Source organism: Aulostomus chinensis, chromosome 1 (genome assembly GCF_037954235.1).
Source record: "Aulostomus chinensis isolate RoL2024-O1b breed Wild chromosome 1, RoL_Achi_v1.0, whole genome shotgun sequence".
Classification (NCBI taxonomy): Eukaryota; Metazoa; Chordata; class Actinopteri; order Syngnathiformes; family Aulostomidae; genus Aulostomus; species Aulostomus chinensis.
The window spans coordinates 31671809-31689528 of record NC_141320.1 but is presented as its reverse complement, the minus strand read 5'-3'; the positions used below and the strand labels follow the sequence as shown (position 1 = coordinate 31689528).

General features: G+C 44.5%; 3 non-coding genes across 3 annotated transcripts; 2 read left to right on the top strand and 1 right to left on the bottom strand.

Annotated features, from left to right (window-relative positions):
* Positions 1 to 7373: 7373 nt before the first annotated feature.
* Positions 7374 to 7445, bottom strand: trnae-cuc (transfer RNA glutamic acid (anticodon CUC)). Its single transcript has one exon. It is a non-coding gene; the product is annotated as a tRNA-Glu (tRNA).
* A 798-nt stretch (positions 7446 to 8243) lies between these two features.
* Positions 8244 to 8315, top strand: trnaa-cgc (transfer RNA alanine (anticodon CGC)). The gene has a single exon. It is a non-coding gene; the product is annotated as a tRNA-Ala (tRNA).
* A 2960-nt stretch (positions 8316 to 11275) lies between these two features.
* trnae-uuc (transfer RNA glutamic acid (anticodon UUC)) lies at positions 11276 to 11347 on the top strand. Its single transcript has one exon. It is a non-coding gene; the product is annotated as a tRNA-Glu (tRNA).
* The last annotated feature ends 6373 nt before the right edge of the window (positions 11348 to 17720 follow it).

Below are 17720 nucleotides of genomic sequence, written 5' to 3'. Positions count from 1 at the left end.
AATAGCGAACGCTTTTGGACGAGGAGGGAGGAAACCACGGCGTTTCACTGCTTTACATTTAGAATCTCACGCCAAGCCGGAGAAGCAGGTCCTGAATCAGTCACGTGGTCACTGCCGGCTGAAGAGGCTTCGGACGTCACCACATACGTCATCAAAACGCGCTTCACAGAACGAGACGAAGACGCGGGAGGTTTTCAAACAACAAGGAAAGAAGGAGAAGTCCGTGAACCCCCGGCCTCGGTCTTTGTCTCCTGAAGGCTGAGTGGCGCCGTAGAACCTCAACATGTGCGCCGCGCAGCTGCTGCGGGTGTCGGTCCAGGAGCGGATCCTCGCCGCCGCTGAAGACTTCCTGCTGCAGCTGGGAGAAGGAGACTCAGCGGCTGGAGTACCGGTGCTGAGAGCGCTGCTCACCGAGCGGCTGGCGGCGGCCGCGGAGCAGATCGTGGCTCTGCTGGAGGAAACCGTGGCGGAGTACGAGCGGGAGAACCGCCGGCAGAGGTTGCTGCTCGATGCCGTGCTGAAGCCCCGAGTCAGGCTGGACAGAGCAGGTGAGTCCCCCAGGGACCTGCTGCATTGTTCCCAACATAAAGGGAGGTTTTAGTAGCTCAGAAACAAAGTCTAGGAATTCTAGCTGGAGCTTCATCAGACCAAGTGGTCCAGACCAGCTGGAAAAACCCCTGAGACAAAGTCAAAGAGCAGGCAGCACAATGTTGGTGGGACTCAGTCAGCACACACACACACACACACACACACACACACACACACACACACACACACACACACACACACGTGTCAGCAGTCTCTCTGTCTCCAGCAAGTCACATGATATCCAAATGAGTCCCGTCAGAATGAACCAATGTTACAGTCGATTTAGGGGACAAAATCCAAAGGCAAACCTCCTGCAGACACCAGTGAAGCTCTGTTGTTTCATTTCAATGCAGTTTCAGTCCAGATCAGTGAGTCCAGAGCTGCTAGCTTGACAGCTAAACATGAGCATCACAACACTCAGCAGGACCATAGCTTTTCTTTAATCTCTTCTTTTTAATCCTCCCTTTTCTTTCTCACCTGTCTTCATTCTTTTTGACAGTTTTTCCACACTATCATCACGTTCAAGTCAAGTCAATTTTATTTGTTTGAACCAAATCACAACAAAGTTCTCTCATGACTCTTTACTAGTAGAGCAGGTCTAGAACCAAACTCCTTCAATGAACCTCCACCCAACAGTTCTCCATCAGCAGCACATCCTGCAACAGTGGTGATGAAAACCTTCCTTTTAACAGGCAGGAACGTCGAGCAGATCCAGGATCAGTGGGGACGGCCTTCTGCTTTGACTGGTTGGGGGGAAAGAGAGCAGGAGAGCAGGGCAGAGACAAAGACAGAGAATGGAGGAAGACAGATATGCAGAAGGAAAGAGAGGGACAGAGATAAAGAGAGAGAGAAAGGAAGAGACTGATGGACAGACGGGGACGTGAGCAGGTGGAGCTACGGGTGGCAGCTTGAGCCTCTTCAGGTCTGCAGCCTCCTCAGCAGCACCAGGATCTGGGATGAGGGGAGAAGAGGAGTTAGTAATGTGTGTGATTTATGTATGACACATATAGGAGGACAGAGAGGAGGAGAGAGAAGCCCAGTGCCCAGTTCTGTGTTGAGGGAATGCGTTGCTCTGCAGCTCACCTCCAAGCTGCTAGGGGGTGTGGCTGTGTCTTTCTATGGTTTCGGGGGCTCTTGTCAGATTCCAAAACAAAACTATTTCCAACAGAAAGTCCAGTGCTTCTCTTTGAACGACTTTGTTTTCATGAATCAAACTTAAAACCTTGAACATGAAAAACACGACTTGTGGCCATTTTCTTCCGGAGACGCACATTTTGTCGTGGAGGTTCTTCCACCTCTAAATGCATTCGGCGACTCCTCTGAACGGACCAATCACAGTCCTTGATGTTCACGTCACGACGTGTCGACACAATGAATATTTTGGAGGTGCACGTCTGCTGCGGCGTAGGGTCCATGTAGGTCTGCGTCGACAGTGTAGGTACGGCGTTGATGCCATGCAGAAGCATAAACCAGGTTGAAGCCTACAGCAAAATATCGAAGGGCCGGTTTAAGCTGTCCTAACTATAAGTTTGATCAAAAAGGAAGGTCTTGGGGGGGGGGGGGGCATCCCGGACTCAAACCGTTCCACAGGAGGGGAGCCTGATAGCTGAAGGCTCTGGCTCCCATTCTACTTTTAGAACTCTAGGAACCACCAGTAACCCTCCATCCTGGGAGCGAAGGGTTCTAGCTGGATAATAGGGGACTAGGACTGCTTCACTCAGCCTTGCCGTGTCGTGTGTGTGTGTCAGGCTGGCCCAGGATGCTGTGCATGTTGCTTCTTTTTTGACATTAAGATGTAGGCTGACACAGATATTATAAAGGCCTACTTTAAAAAAAGAAAGATTTTTCTTGGCGACCTTGGGTTGGACTGGCCGTTCAAGAATTGTCCATTTGTCCCATTATAGACACTAACATTCCAACGAGTGAATGTGATTATGAATGGACAAAGGCATTCAGCAGAGGGGACCTATGACCTTTGACCTGGGTGACACAACGTTGATCCAAGCATCTGAAGCCAGCGTTTCTGTTCCCAGTTTGCTGACTGGTCATCAGTAGCAGGACGTCTCTTTTCATTGAGTTGATTTCTGTTTCTGTCTGTTGCTCCGCTGTTTCAGAGTCAAATGAAGAGATTTCTGATGTTGCTGTTTGTGTCCTGCAGATGTGGAGCAGCTGCTGGTGATTAAAGAAGAGGTTCCCCCTGAGCTGCAGGACCCAGAGCCCTCCCACATTAAAGAGGAGTGGGAGGAGCTCTGGACCAGTGAGGAGGGAGCGCAGCTTCAAGGGCAGGAGGAGGCTGATATCACCACGTTCCCCTTCACTCTGGTCCCTGTGAAGAGTGAAGGGGACGAAGAGAAACCTCAGTTCCCACAGCTTCATCAGAGTCTAACTGAGGAGAACTTGAAAGAAGAGTCTCTGAGCAGGAGCCCAATTCATCCTCTGAAAACAGAAGCTGATGGAGAAGAGAGTGGAGGACCAGAACCAGAACCAGCCAGCAAGGTAGATCCAGATACACTTGTACAACCTAAGACTGAAGACCAGATGTCAGACTCTTCTGAAGCTGAGACTGAAGTCAGTGAGGATGATTGGGTCAGACCTGATAACACGGCCACCTCTGAGCACAAGGAACCCTTTGGCTCAAGGAGGAATTTGCTTCAGAAACTGAGCCCAGGACAGGAAGTGAGTCATTGCAGCTCAAAAGAGCAAAAACTAAAAACTGGAAGAGAATCAGAAATCATCAGGAACGTGACCTTTGGTCCTTCTGAATCTGAGACAGAAGTCAGTGAGGATGAGCGTCCATTTAGGTGCTCAACATGCAGTAAAGGTTTTCGTTACAGAAGTAGTTTGGATACTCACATGAGAACACACTCTGGTGTGAAACCATTCCCATGCTCAGTGTGTGGCAAAAGATTCTCAGAAAAGCGACATCTTAAAACGCACATGAGAACACATACTGGAGAAAAACCATTCCCCTGCTCAGTTTGCGGCAAAAGATTTTCTGTAAAGGGATGTCTGAATAGACACATGAGAACACATACTGGAGTGAAACCATTCCCATGCCCAGTTTGTGGTAAAAGATTCTCAACGGGGAATCTGAAATCACACATGAGAACACACACTTTGGAGAAACCATTCCCCTGCTCAGTTTGTGGCAGAACGTTTTCAGAAAAGGGATGTCTGAAAAGACACATGAGAACACACACTGGAGAGAAACCTTTTCCATGCTTACTTTGTATCAAAAAATTTTCAGAAAAGGGATGTCTGAAAAGACACATGAGAACGCACACTGGGGAGAAACCATTCCCCTGCTCTGTTTGTGGCATAAAATTTTCAGATAAGGGATGTGTGAAAAGACACATGAGAACACATACTGGGGAGAAACCATTCCCTTGCTCAGTTTGTGGCACAAGATTCTCAGTGAAGGCACATCTAGAATCACACGAGAGCACACACTGGGGAGAAACCATTCCCCTGCTCAGTGTGTAGTAAAAGATTCTCAGAAAAGGGACATCTGAAAAGACACATGAGAATGCACACTGGGGAGAAACCATTCCCCTGCTCAGTTTGTTGCAAAAGATTTTCAGAAAGGGGATGTCTGAAAAGACACATGAAAGTGCACACTGGGGAGAAACCATTCCCTTGCTCAGTATGTCATAAAAGATTCCCAGAAAAGGGACATCTGAAAAGACATATGAAAATGCACACTGGGGAGAAACCATTCCCCTGCACTGTGTGTGGCAAAAGATTCTCAGAAAAGGGATGTCTGAAAAGACACACGAGAATGCACACTGAGGAGAACCCTTCCCCTGCTCAGTTTGTGGTAAAAAATTCTCAGAATAGGGACATCTGAAAAGTCACATGAGAACCCACACTGGGGAGAAACCATTTCTCACGACTTGGCTCTGAAGCAATGGCAAAACAGTGGGAGATGTGGGTAGGAAGCCAAATAATGTTTTTTTTAACCAAGAAAACAACAACAAAACAAAATAGAACAAAAAGAGCCATGGGATTTGACAGGCAATGGAGTCAATGTTATGGTTGCATGAGTGTAAGGGAGCTGTAAGGAAGAGATGTTGGCTGCTGAAAATGAAAGTGACAATGGATGAGGAGGAAGAGCGGCTCCTGGCCGGCAAGGCGGGTTCTTTATGAAGAGAGCAACTAACCAACTAGGAGGAATGAACAGCTCCCCACTCTCCAGCTCCCTGCTGCAACACAAGAAACATCATGAAAGACATCAGCCAAGGGACCATCACACCCCCCTACAAGAACAGGGTCCTGAAGGGAATCCCGCTACCAAAATACCATGAATGTAATTTTTCTTGAATCCCAAAATGATAATTCACTAAACCTCTAAAAACCATATACGTCCCCCATTGGACTGCTCAGATAAGGTCAAACTATCAGGAGGGGAACCAGTGGCCTGCTCCGGTGGTCCAGCATCTCTTGTTGCAATTTAAGAGGCTAGGAAAAGACAAGAGGAGAACCAGAGAGAGGAAAACCGGTCACAATCAAATACCACACTGAGGAACTCTAGACAACACGTCCACCACCACTTTGTTGGTCCCCTTCACATAGCGAATATCCAGTATGACTGCAGGAACAGAGACCACCTGACTGGTCTCTGGTTGGGACACTGCAACGAATGAAGGAAGGTGAGTGGATTATGGTCAGTGGAGACAACGTGTCTACATGGAGAACAATGATGAGAACACACAGCTGAGAGACATCAGTCTTGCTGAGTTAGTTAACAAAGCTCCTCAGGTCAGGAAAACTTGAGACGACGCAACAGAGAAACTTCCTTTGTCCATCCTGTGTTGTGTGACTGAAGCTGAGGAGAAACTGAAACTAATCATGGTGGTGGAGGCCAGACATGAAGGTTGTGGGTGTAAAGAGTTTTTGAAAGCAGAAGGGAAAACACATCAGGAAAGAGACAGGATGAAGCTGAAATCATGGAGCCACCATTGGACAGGAGGGTGTGAGGGCTGATCTGATTTCTCTGAGGTCACCATCAAAGATCCACTTGGCACCAAGTACTGATCTTTATATTGATGTATTGATCCCTGATCAAACACTGAATTGTCTTTGAGATGTGTGAAAATAAATGAGTGGGCGGAGTCTCTGATATCAGTGATGTCATCCAGCTGATGGAGAAATATGTGACATCAGCTGGAGCCTCCGGTGAAGTACCTTTAGTAGTAGTACACATGCAGTATACGCTCAGTACCGGCTCCTACACAGACACAGCGAGCGCTGCTTTAACAAATACATGGTTCCCATGGGAGGGATTGGTTGGATTTCCGGTGTATCAGGACCAGGACTGAAGTTGGTCCCTGACCGTCCTGGAGGGGCGGCTGTAACACAGGATGAGTTTTCACAGTGAAGGTCTTCTTCTTCTACAGCTGAATTAAAGTGTAAACAGCCGTCTACACACCTTTAACTGTCCTTATAAACTTGTCTTTTAATAAACTTTCTGTTCTCTTTTAAAGTTGTCAGTGCTTTTGTTGACATGCAGAGGCTCTACTTGATCACCACCCTGGTGTTTGACTATTTGGAGTGGATGTTCTTGTTATGATTTGTCTGTTTATCTGCTGCCCCCACGACCTGCGGTGGGAGCTAATTAGCAGTATGCACCAAAACCTAGTTAGACATGGATGCTCTCAAACCAAATCCCTGCCATCGTTCGAAATAATAAAAACACAAGAACACATCTGAGGTTCCTTTTTAGCTGGAATGTTCCTTTCAGAGCTTTAAGACTGAGGAGAAGGATTTTAAACTCTGTTCTGGATTGGTGATGTGGTCTCTCCTCCTAGTTCCTGTCCATGCACTTCTTCCTCCACTTCAAGACTGCAGCTGCTTTCTGGAGCAGCTGCAGTCTTGAAGTGGAGGTTCACTTTTCTGGACCTTTGGCCTTCCCAGCTCACCAGGGTGCTCCCAGCAACTGGAGACAGTTCTGGACCCATTGGGTCTGGTCCTGCTGACGCTATCTGCAATGCTCGTGCTAGCGCGAGTGGATAGGCCTGCCATTTAAATACCATCTTACTCACTCCACAGCAAATTCCAGGCGACTGAAATAAAACTCCAGAATATCAATTTAAAGTGTTTGTTGATAGAATCTTTCTGGGGAGGAAACTTTTAGTACATCGCGGTTCTTTTTGAGGGACAAACCTCAGATTTCAGGTGTAATTTTACCTCTCCTCTAGTCGGTAGAAGTGGGCTCACGTTACAGCTTCAGAGGACTGTTATGCTACTGACTGAATGTATTCCTCAGCCATTGATGAGTCGGCCGATATTTATCGATAATATATATTTATATATCCAGTGACTTCTACCAGTGCTGTCTCTGTGCTGGGCTCTAAAACCAGACTGAAACCCTCAAATCAACTCTTGTTATGGAGGAAGTCACTCAGCTGATTAGCAGCTGCTTTCTCCAGGATTTTAGAGAGGAGGGGAGGTCAGCTATCAGTCCATAGTTGGCTAGAACCTCAGGGTATCCACAGCTTCCCTGACCAGGACTTGAACCCTAGGCTGTGGCAGTGAGAGCACCAATTCTAGCCACTAGACCATCAGGGACCACACTGACCAGAGTTTGTCCTTGCAGGAGTCAGTGACTTAATAGAGTCTAACAAAGGGTTGAACCTGAATGAGACAGTTTCCCTTCAACGTGGGGCCATGGCAGAGTGAACCAAGAACACTACAATGGGGGTGAGAGTGGAGCCATGATGGACTCACAGTTCATCACCTCCACCATCATGTGGACCACCTGATCACCTCAACCTCTAAATAACTCATTCCCTGACCGGGAATCGAACCCGGGCCGCGGCGGTGAGAGCGCCGAATCCTAACCACTAGACCATCAGGGACCACACTGAGCTCTCCAACAACAGAGACTATAAACAATGACTCAAGAACACAGGACTCTGTGGTCTCAGCTTGAGATGCAGAGGGTCCACCAAGACCACCAGACACCTCAGCCCCCTAAAGACAGTCCACCCCCAGGATCCTGTCCCCCTCTGCTCCAACTCAGCCCTCCATTCATAACGTGACTTTGTCTCAGTCTCTTCACAATGCCAGTCACTGAAACACTGACAATGTGATGGGGGCTTCCTGTCTTTACTGCATTTTTTTCAAGGCTCACAACTGCTACTTCCTACAGTCGTCTCTACTGTGTACTTGTACTACCAGTTGTTATGAGCAACTGTGGATTTATAAATATTCCAGTTCTCAGTTTGCAACTGTATAGTGATGATGGGTCAGTTTAGAGCTGTCAATCAATGTTAATAATTGATCTTAACATCTGAAGATTATTTTAGGAACACAAATACTTTTACTTCATTCTGAGGATGAGCAGACGTTCAATATAATTCTCATTTCCTGGTCAAAGACTCCTGCTAGTCAGAGAGGATCTGGGCTGGATTGGAAAGCTTCAGAGAGGAAAACCTTCACTCTGGACTGGACTGAGAACGGAGCAGCCTCAGCTTCCTGGAGCCTTACTTGCCTCTGTGGTCTAAGGCTGTGTGGGCTGACATCACAGTGAAACTACTGAGATCACAGAGCCTTTGAGATCACAGGCTGACTTCCTTTTTATCCCTAAAATGAAGGAGAAAAATGTTGTGTCTGTGTTTGTGTTGCTGCATCAGTTAAACAGTGACTCTGACAGAGGGGATGTAGCTCAGTGGTAGAGGGCATGCTTCGCATGTATGAGGCCCCGGGTTCAATCCCCGGCATCTCCAGCTGGTCCTTTGGAGCCTTCATCTTACCAGCTAAATTGATCCATAAATGTGACAACAGTTGATAACAAACTACCAGAAGAGAAACCAGTCTGTTGCATATCAAAGTATTTGTAGCTGGGTCAGTGTGACTGTGAGCCTTCATAGCCAGCATGAAGGAGCTGGTTTTATCTTTGCTGGGGAAATCCCACACACAGCTGCTCTCAGTTCCAAATGTGTGTGTCCTCACTCCTCCGTCCTCCTGCTGCCCTCAGAATACAGACACAATTCAACCTGGCAAGTTTGGAGCATAGAAGTGCTCCTGAAGAGATGTGTGTCAGCCCACAGCTGGCTGTTCTTACCTGGAACCTCAAGATGAAACTGCTTCCACAGATTGGAAATGAATCTGATGTTGACTTTTGGACAAATCACCTGTTCATCAGTTCATCATCACTTCCATCCATTTTCTACTGCTTATCTTGTTATAGAAAGGAGTCTATCTGCTGTGTGACTGAGGCAGTTACTGTGAGCTGCTGCATGTCTCAGTGTGTGTGTGTGGGGGGGGGGCTGTGTGTGACTGGTCGGCTGCCAAGGATTATTGATGAGATCAATCATGATCAGCTCAGAGATCACGGCACAGAAGAAGGAGACTTTTTGATTTTTGGGGGTTCAGTTTCTAAGTCAGACACATCATCACAATTTGAAGTTTTCCTCCAGTAAAAAACAAAACAACACAAAACCAAACAAAAACATGATTTGACTTTTGATGTCTACATTTTTTGGAAATTGTGAGTCCAACAAGCAGGAGGCCGTTTGAGCTTGGAAACTGTGAAGCATCACCAGTAACTGCTGGTTAATTTACAGTTGTTTCCTCCAAAAAGTTTAAAATGAATGAATAAACCTTTAATACTACAGTTAGAAAGTAGTATTTTGCTATCATCTAATTTGATAGGTGGCGCTGTCACCAAAAAACAAAAGTCCAACAAATGCATTTTATCATCCAATTCAGTAGGTGGTGCTGTGGGGTCCTGGAACTGCAGCTCTCAGGTGCTGCAGAATCTCCTCTTGCAAAGCCTCACAGTTCAGAGTCGTTCCAGAATCTAGGAGCAGAAACCAAAGTCTCCTACGACGAGGAACGTCGTGGGATTGGAACCCACGCCTGCAGAGCTCAATGGATCAGCAGTCCATCACCTTAACCACTCGGCCACCTCGTCTCCTGACCGCCATGATGTGCTGCTTTCTCTTAGCCTTTGAAACAGCTGAACTCTTTGGAGCCCATTTGTCAGAAATGGACCCAGCAGGAGCCACTGAACACAACTCTGACATCATCAGGCTTCTTCCCAGCAGCTTGGTGCTCCAGAAGGAAGAATCCAGACCATCGCTACATCATCAGAGTGAACACCAGCTGATGTTGACCAGTTTAACAAGCCTTTGACTGCTAAATGACATCCAAGCTCAGATTCTCTTGTCCTGGTAGAACAAGTCAATGTTGAAGAAGATGAGAGGACCAGACTTTTTCATCCAATGCTGGAACAGCGTTAGACTGAAGGTCTGAAGGTCCCTGGTCTGGTCCAGGTTTCAACAGGGGACCAGCATCAGCCAGCATTTAAATGTGGACAGCAGTGGAGGTGAAGCCCACATCAAGGAAACCAGCCTCCTATCACTGTCCTGTGCTGAGTTTCTTTAAAAAATGTGAGACAACCTCAAGAGTTTCTGTTTCCTGTGTTGGATTTTGGCTCAGAGAATCAGAGCCAATCAGAAGCTTGTTGGTCTTGGATGCTGGTCATCAGGGGCAATGAGGGGCTCAGTGTCTTGCTCAAGGACACTTCAACATGGTCACCAGCTGAAGTGAGAACTGAACCAGCAACTCTGCTAGACGGCCACTCTTCCTCCAGGCCGTGCCCCCCGAACCTGAATCATCATGATGTCATTATTTGTTGCTTTAATTCACCAAATGTGTGACGTGGTGAGTTTGTCAGGAGTTTAAAGACCAAAGTTGTGAACACACAGAGAAGTAAACCTGTCAAAGCTGCTTCACTTGATGAGAGAAACTGAGGAACTGATAGAAGAGCAACAAAGAAAATGGAGTCAGAAGGTCGTCTTCTTCACCGCTCAGTCACAACACTGACACACACACACACACACACACACACACACACACACACACACACACACACACACACACACACAAATAGTTTGTCTTTGAGAGAGGACAAAAAATGTTTGACTGTGCTGACATGAACTTTCATTGTCTAATTTCAGTCTCCTACAAAAGTGTGTGAATGTGGTCGTTGTGGCCGAGTGGTGAAGGCGATGGACTAGAAATCCATTGGGGTCTCCCTGCTCAGGTTGGAGTCCTGCCAACAACGTTAAACTGTTTAAAATTTAAATTTGACGCATTTTTCCTCTACACTGTCCTTCATCACAGCATTTAACATCAGGACTGCTCCCAGATCAGCTCCATGACCTCATCTTTGCACCAGAGTACCGCCCAAGTTCATCAAAAACGGCCAAGCATAAATATATAATATGTATATAATGTGAACACACCTTTACAGGTGCGTTAACGTGCTTAATAATAGAGAATGAATGAAGGGTGCGTTCAGAGTGGAGTGCAGTACCACAGTCAGGCCAGCAGGTGGGGCTTTCGTTGGTGCTGTCTACCTAATTGCGGTGTCTGTGCTCTGCCAGCAGAGGTCGTGCTTCCCCACCAATCTTCTCGGGTGTCTGAGTGGTGCCGCCATGTTCAGGTCGTAGCAGGAGGACGTAGGTTAGTACTTGGCAGTTCGGACGTAGCGAAAGTCACGTTATGAATGGAGGGCTGAGTTGGAGCAGAGGGGGCAGGATCCTGGGGGTGGACTGTCTTTAGGGGGCTGAGGTGTCTGGTGGTCTTGGTGGACCCTCTGCATCTCAAGCTGAGACCACAGAGTCCTGTGTTCTTGAGTCATTGTCTATAGTCTCTGTTGTTGGAGAGCTCAGTGTGGTCCCTGATGGTCTAGTGGCTAGGATTCGGCGCTTTCACCGCCGCGGCCCGGGTTCGATTCCCGGTCAGGGAATGAGTTATTTAGAGGTTGAGGGAGAGGTGATCAGGTGGTCCACATGATGGTGGAGGTGATGAACTGTGAGTCCATCATGGCTCCACTCTCACCCCCATTGTAGTGTTCTTGGTTCACTCTGCCATGGCCCCATGTTGAAGGGTGACTGTCTCATTCAGGTCCAACCCTTTGTTAGACTCTATTAAGTCACTGACTCCCAAACTCTGTAATCCTCCTTAGTAGCTTTGGTTATTGATGATCTGCAATGGTTCGTGGGGGTGGAGCCTATCCCTCAGGTGAGGGGCGGGGTTTATCCTGGACAGGTCACCAGTCCATGGCAGGGCCATCACATAGAGACAGATTGATTATAAAAATGTTCATCCCCAGTTTGAAGTTAGAGACAGGATTTAAGTGTGGAAGGTTTTTGTATCTTCAATTTAATTCTGAGTGTTGTAAACTGTTTCTAACAAACTCTACTGTTGAACAGTCAAAATGTTTTCTAACCAAGCTGAATGCTCTCATATACTTTTTAAAGTTGAGTTTCTCTCACATCCTCCTGAGATCAAAGACAGAATTCTAGGTACAAATAAATACACTATCAAAGCCCTGATGACATCATCATCAATTCTGACTTTGATCTGGAGGCTCTTGCTTTCTTGCTTCAAATAAAAAACGTTGTTCCAGGGAAAAGTCTGCACATAAACACACACACACACACACACACACACACACACACACACACACACACACACACACACACACACACACACACACAGCCTGTCTTCAGTATAAAATGGTCTGTCACGTTCTCTCACGTTGGAAGATTTCTCTGACGCCATTGTGAATAAAGAGATTCTTCATCTGCCACCTGAGTCTTGATCCACTGATTCCTCTGATCCACCTCTTTCTGCTCCAACAAGGCTGACATGGATCAGGTGGGTCCATGTCATCCAATCAGGAGGTTTCTCCTCTCAGTTAATTTTCTTCATCCCAGTTTAGATTGATTCTTCTCAGCCTCATGAAGGAGCATCTGATCAGGTGTTTGGCTGCTTGTTGGTTGTAATTCCATAGATTTTAATCTCAGATGTTATAGAATTAATAAGAACATCTTAAAGACCTTTGTCCAACACTTGAAACTCTCCTGTCTGTGGAGGCCCAACTGACCTTTGGTAGTGAGGTGGTGGATGCATGTGAATGAAATGAGGCTGGTGTTGCTGTGAGGAGCCACTAGAGGGAGACACCTGTCGTTCCTCCCAGCTGACAACGAGGCTTCACAGCTGCATTGGAAGCTGTCCTTTATTGGTCCCAACTGTCTTGAGCTCAGGGGCCAAACTCACCAACAACACTTCCTCCTGGTCATGTGGTCTGTTTGTCAGGAGATTCCCAATCCAAAGTTGTTGACACACAAGAGAAGAAAACACGTCAAAGTTTGTTCATTTTTATGAATCAAACTGAAAATGAACAGAAGAGTGACAGTGAAAATGGATTAAAAAATAATGAATAATCATGAATAATGAATAAATGCTCAGAATTTACTGGCATTTGACTGCATTTAGTGGTTAATCAGTAGATGAAAGAGGAACATATATATTCTATACATGTGATGTACGTACGTGGCTGTGGACAAAAGCGTCTGCTCAATGAAATTGTAGGATTGTAGACTTCTATAAATGTAGAATATAATTGTAGAAATGCTCTCTCTCACCACCCCCAACGTCTGTGCCAGGGTCTCTGGCCAGTGGTCAATGGCTCATATCACCTGCCCAGGATGGATCCAGCTTGCTTGTCTTTGTAATTCTGCACTTATTAGAGACCTGGAAACAAAGGAATGCTGAAAAAGAGAAAATAGGACCTCACACAAATGGGCTTGTGACAGAAATTAAGATCATTTTGTGAATATCCATCCTCTTCAAATGTGTGTGTGAATGTGGTCGTTGTGGCCGAGTGGTGAAGGCGATGGACTAGAAATCCATTGGGGTGTCCCTGCTCAGGTTGGAGTCCTGCCAGCAACGTTAAACTGTTGATGTTCTATGTCAGGGTGAACGTCCTACCTGTGCCTGATTCAGTGTGGTGGCTCACACCTGAATTTATCCAAACTAGCTAACTTCTTAACGCCAATCTACACAGTTTGAATCATCAAAACCTCAAACTGCAGTAAGAATTTTCAATTCTCTCATCCACAACAATCCTCATCAATAAAATCTGGAAGAAGGAACCGCAGAAAGTCTGCAGGAGAACGTAGACGAGTGCTGCCACCGACCCGTCATGGGGAGGACCGGTAACGTGGTGACCCCACTTCCCAAAAGAAGCCGACCGTCCAGCGCACCCTCATCACCCAATAAGGACCTCGGGGACATCCTGGACTCAGTTGACAGGAAACTAACAAGTTTCGATGCTGGACTCTCTCGTGGAAATCCTCCACAAAGAGCCTCCATGAGTCTCTGGAACTCAGCCAGCAAAAGGTGGCTTCACTGGCCGCTAGAAATCAAGCCCTTCAAGCCTCCAGCCTCCCATCACTGTTTCCTCCCTCTCAAATATGTATCCTGAAATATGGATTTGAGTCTTTAGATGCTGTAACGTCCAAAGATCATATTCTTATTGACCCTCCCCCTTCTTTGTTCCACCATGGAAAGAGGAGAACTCTATTCTAGTTTAGTGGATGAACATAGAGGGACTACACCTGGATCTCTGTGTTTAACAAACAATTGAGTTAAACATCAGGAGTCGTGAGTTTGCTCAAAACTATTGACTTGGAGTGAGTTCAATGAGTTTATAGCCAACAATTCTCCATCAGCAGCACATCCTGCAACAGTGGTGATAAAAACCTTCCTTTTAACAGGCAGGAACCTCGAGCAGATCCAGGATCAGTGGGGACGAGGTTACAAACAAAGGTACCTCAAAACCTCAAAACAGTGATGTCGGAAGAATTGCTCATGATCTCAAAATGATGCGACAGTAATGGAGAAAGAGTTGCTAATGAACTCAAAATAATGCTACAATGATGTTGTAAAAATTGCTAATGAACTCAAAATGATGCTAACAGTAATGTAGTGAAAGTTTCGAATAACCTCAAAGTAATGCTGACAGTGATGTAGTAAGAGTTGCTACGAACCTCAAAATAATGCGACAGTGATGTTGGAAACATTGCCAATGATCTCAAAATGATGCGACAGTGATGTAGTAAGAATTACTAATGAACTCAAAATGATGCTAACAGTAATGTAGTGATAGTTGCTAATAAACTCAGTGATTCTTTCAGTAATGAAGTGAAAGTTTCGAACAACCTCAAAGTGATGCTGACAGTCATGTGGTAAGAGTTGCTACTAACCACAAAATAATGATACAGTGATGTCGGAAGAATTGCTAATGAACTCAAAATAATGCTACAATGATGTTGTAAAAATTGCTAATGAACTCAAAATGATGCTAACAGTAATGTAGTGAAAGTTTCGAATAACCTCAAAGTAATGCTGACAGTGATGTAGTAACAGTTGCTACGAACCTCCAAAAAATGCGACAGTGATGTCGGAAGAATTGCTAATGATCTCAAAATGATGCGACAGTGATGTAGTAAGAATTGCTAATGAACTCAAAATGATGCTAACAGTAATGGAGTGAAACTTTCGAATAACCTCAAAGTGATGTTGACAGTCATGTAGTAAGTGTTGCTACGAAACTCAAAATATTGCGACAGTGATGTCGGAAGAATTGCTAATGAACTCAAAATGATGCTAACAGTAATGTAGTGAGAGTTGCTAATAAACTCAGTGATGCTGACAGTAATGTAGTAAGAGTTACTAATAACCTCAAAATAATGCTACAGTGATGTCGTAGGAATTGCTAATGAACTCAAAATAATGCGAAAGTAATGTCGGAAGAATTGCTAATGATCTCAAAATGATGCTACAGTGATGTCATAAGAATTGCTAATGAACTCAAAATGATGCTAAGAGTAATGTAGTGATAGTTGCTAATAAAATCAGTGATGCTGACAGTCATGTAGTGAGAGTTGCTTCGAACGTAAATAATGCGACAGTGATGTTGGAAGAATTGCTAATGATCTCAAAATGTTGCGACAGTGATGGAGTAAGAATTGCGAATAAACTCAAAATGATGCTCACAGTAATGTAGTGATAGTTGCTCATGATCTCAAAGTGATGCTGACAGAAATGTAGTAAGTGTTTCGAACAACCTATAAGTGATGCTGACAGTCATGTAGTAAGAGTTGCTACTTACCACAAAATAATACTACAGTGATGTCGGAAGAATTGCTAAAGATCTCAAAATTATGCGACAGTGATGGAGTGAAAGTTTCGAATAACCTCAAAGTCATGCTGACAGTCATGTACTAAGAGTTGCTACGAATCTAAAAATAATGCGACAGTAATGTAGTAAAAGTTGCTACGAACCTCAAAATATTGCGACAGTGATGTCGGAAGAATTGCTAATGAACTCAAGATGATGCTAACAGTAATGGAGTGAAACTTTCGAATAACCTCAAAGTGATGCTGACAGCCTTTTAGTAAGAGTTGCTAATGAACTCAATTTAATGCTACAGTGATGTCGTGAGAATTTCTCAACAACTCAAAATGATGCTAACAGTAATGTAGTGATAGTTGCTAATAAACTCAAAGTGATGCTGACAGTAATGTAGTAAGAGTTGCTACGAACCTCAAAATAATGCAACAGTAATGTAGTAAGAGTTGCGACGAACCTCAAAATAATGCAACAGTAATGTAGTAAGAGTTGCTACGAACCTCAAAATATTGCGACAGTGATGTCGGAAGAATTGCTAATGGTCTCAAAATGATGCGACAGTGATGTAGAAAGAATTGCTAATGAACTCAAAATGATGCTAACAGTAATGGAGTGAAACTTTCGAATAACCTCAAAGTGATGCTGACAGTCATGTAGTAAGTGTTGCGACGAACCTCAAAATATTGCGACAGTGATGTCGGAAGAATTGCTAATGAACTCAAACTGATGCTAACAGTAATGTAGTGATACTTGCTAATCAACTCAGTGATGCTTACAGTAATGTAGTGAGTGTTTCGAATAACCTCAAAGTGATGCTGACAGTCATGTAGTAAGAGTTGCTACGAACCTCAAAATATTGCGACAGTGATGTCGGAAGAATTGCTAATGAACTCAAGATGATGCTAACAGTAAGGTAGTGATAGTTGCTAAGAAACTCAGTGATGCTTACAGTAATGTAGTAAGAGTTTCGAACAACCTCAAAGTGATGCTGACAGTCATGTACTAAGAGTTGCTACGAACCTCAAAATAATAAGACAGTAATGTAGTTAAAGTTGCTACGAACCTAAAAATAAATACGACAGTGATGTCGGAAGAATTGCTAATGAACTCAAGATGATGCTAACAGTCATGTAGTGATAGTTGCTAAGAAACTCAGTGATGCTTACAGTAATGTAGTAAGAGTTGCTACGAACCTTAAAATAATGCAACAATAATGTAGTAAGACTTGCTACGAACCTCAAAATAATTTGACAGTGATGTCAGAAGAATTGCTAATGATCTCAAAATGATGCGACAGTGATTTAGTAAGAATTGCTAATGAACTCAAAATGATGCTAACAGTAATGGAGTGAACGTTTCGAATAACCTCAAAGTGATGCTGACAGTCATGTACTAAGAGTTGCTACGAACCTCAAAATAATGCGACAGTAATGTAGTTAAAGTTGCTACGAACCTAAAAATAAATACGACAGTGATGTCGAAAGAATTGCTAATGAACTCAAGATGATGCTAACAGTAATGGAGTGAAACTTTCGAATAACCTCAAAGTGATGCTGACAGCCTTTTAGTAAGAGTTGCTAATGAACTCAATTTAATGCTACAGTGATGTCGTGAGAATTTCTCAACAACTCAAAATGATGCTAACAGTAATGTAGTGATAGTTGCTAATAAACTCAAAGTGATGCTGACAGTAATGTAGTAAGAGTTGCTACGAACCTCAAAATAATGCAACAGTAATGTAGTAAGAGTTGCTACGAACCTCAAAATAATGCAACAGTAATGTAGTAAGAGTTGCTACGAACCTCAAAATATTGCGACAGTGATGTCGGAAGAATTGCTAATGGTCTCAAAATGATGCGACAGTGATGTAGTAAGAATTGCTAATGAACTCAAAATGATGCTAACAGTAATGGAGTGAAACTTTCGAATAACCTCAAAGTGATGCTGACAGTCATGTAGTAAGTGTTGCTACGAACCTCAAAATATTGCGACAGTGATGTCGGAAGAATTGCTGATGAACTCAAAATGATGCTAACAGTAATGTAGTGAGAGTTGCTAATAAACTCAGTGATGCTGACAGTAATGTAGTAAGAGTTACTAATAACCTCAAAATAATGCTACAGTGATGTCGTAGGAA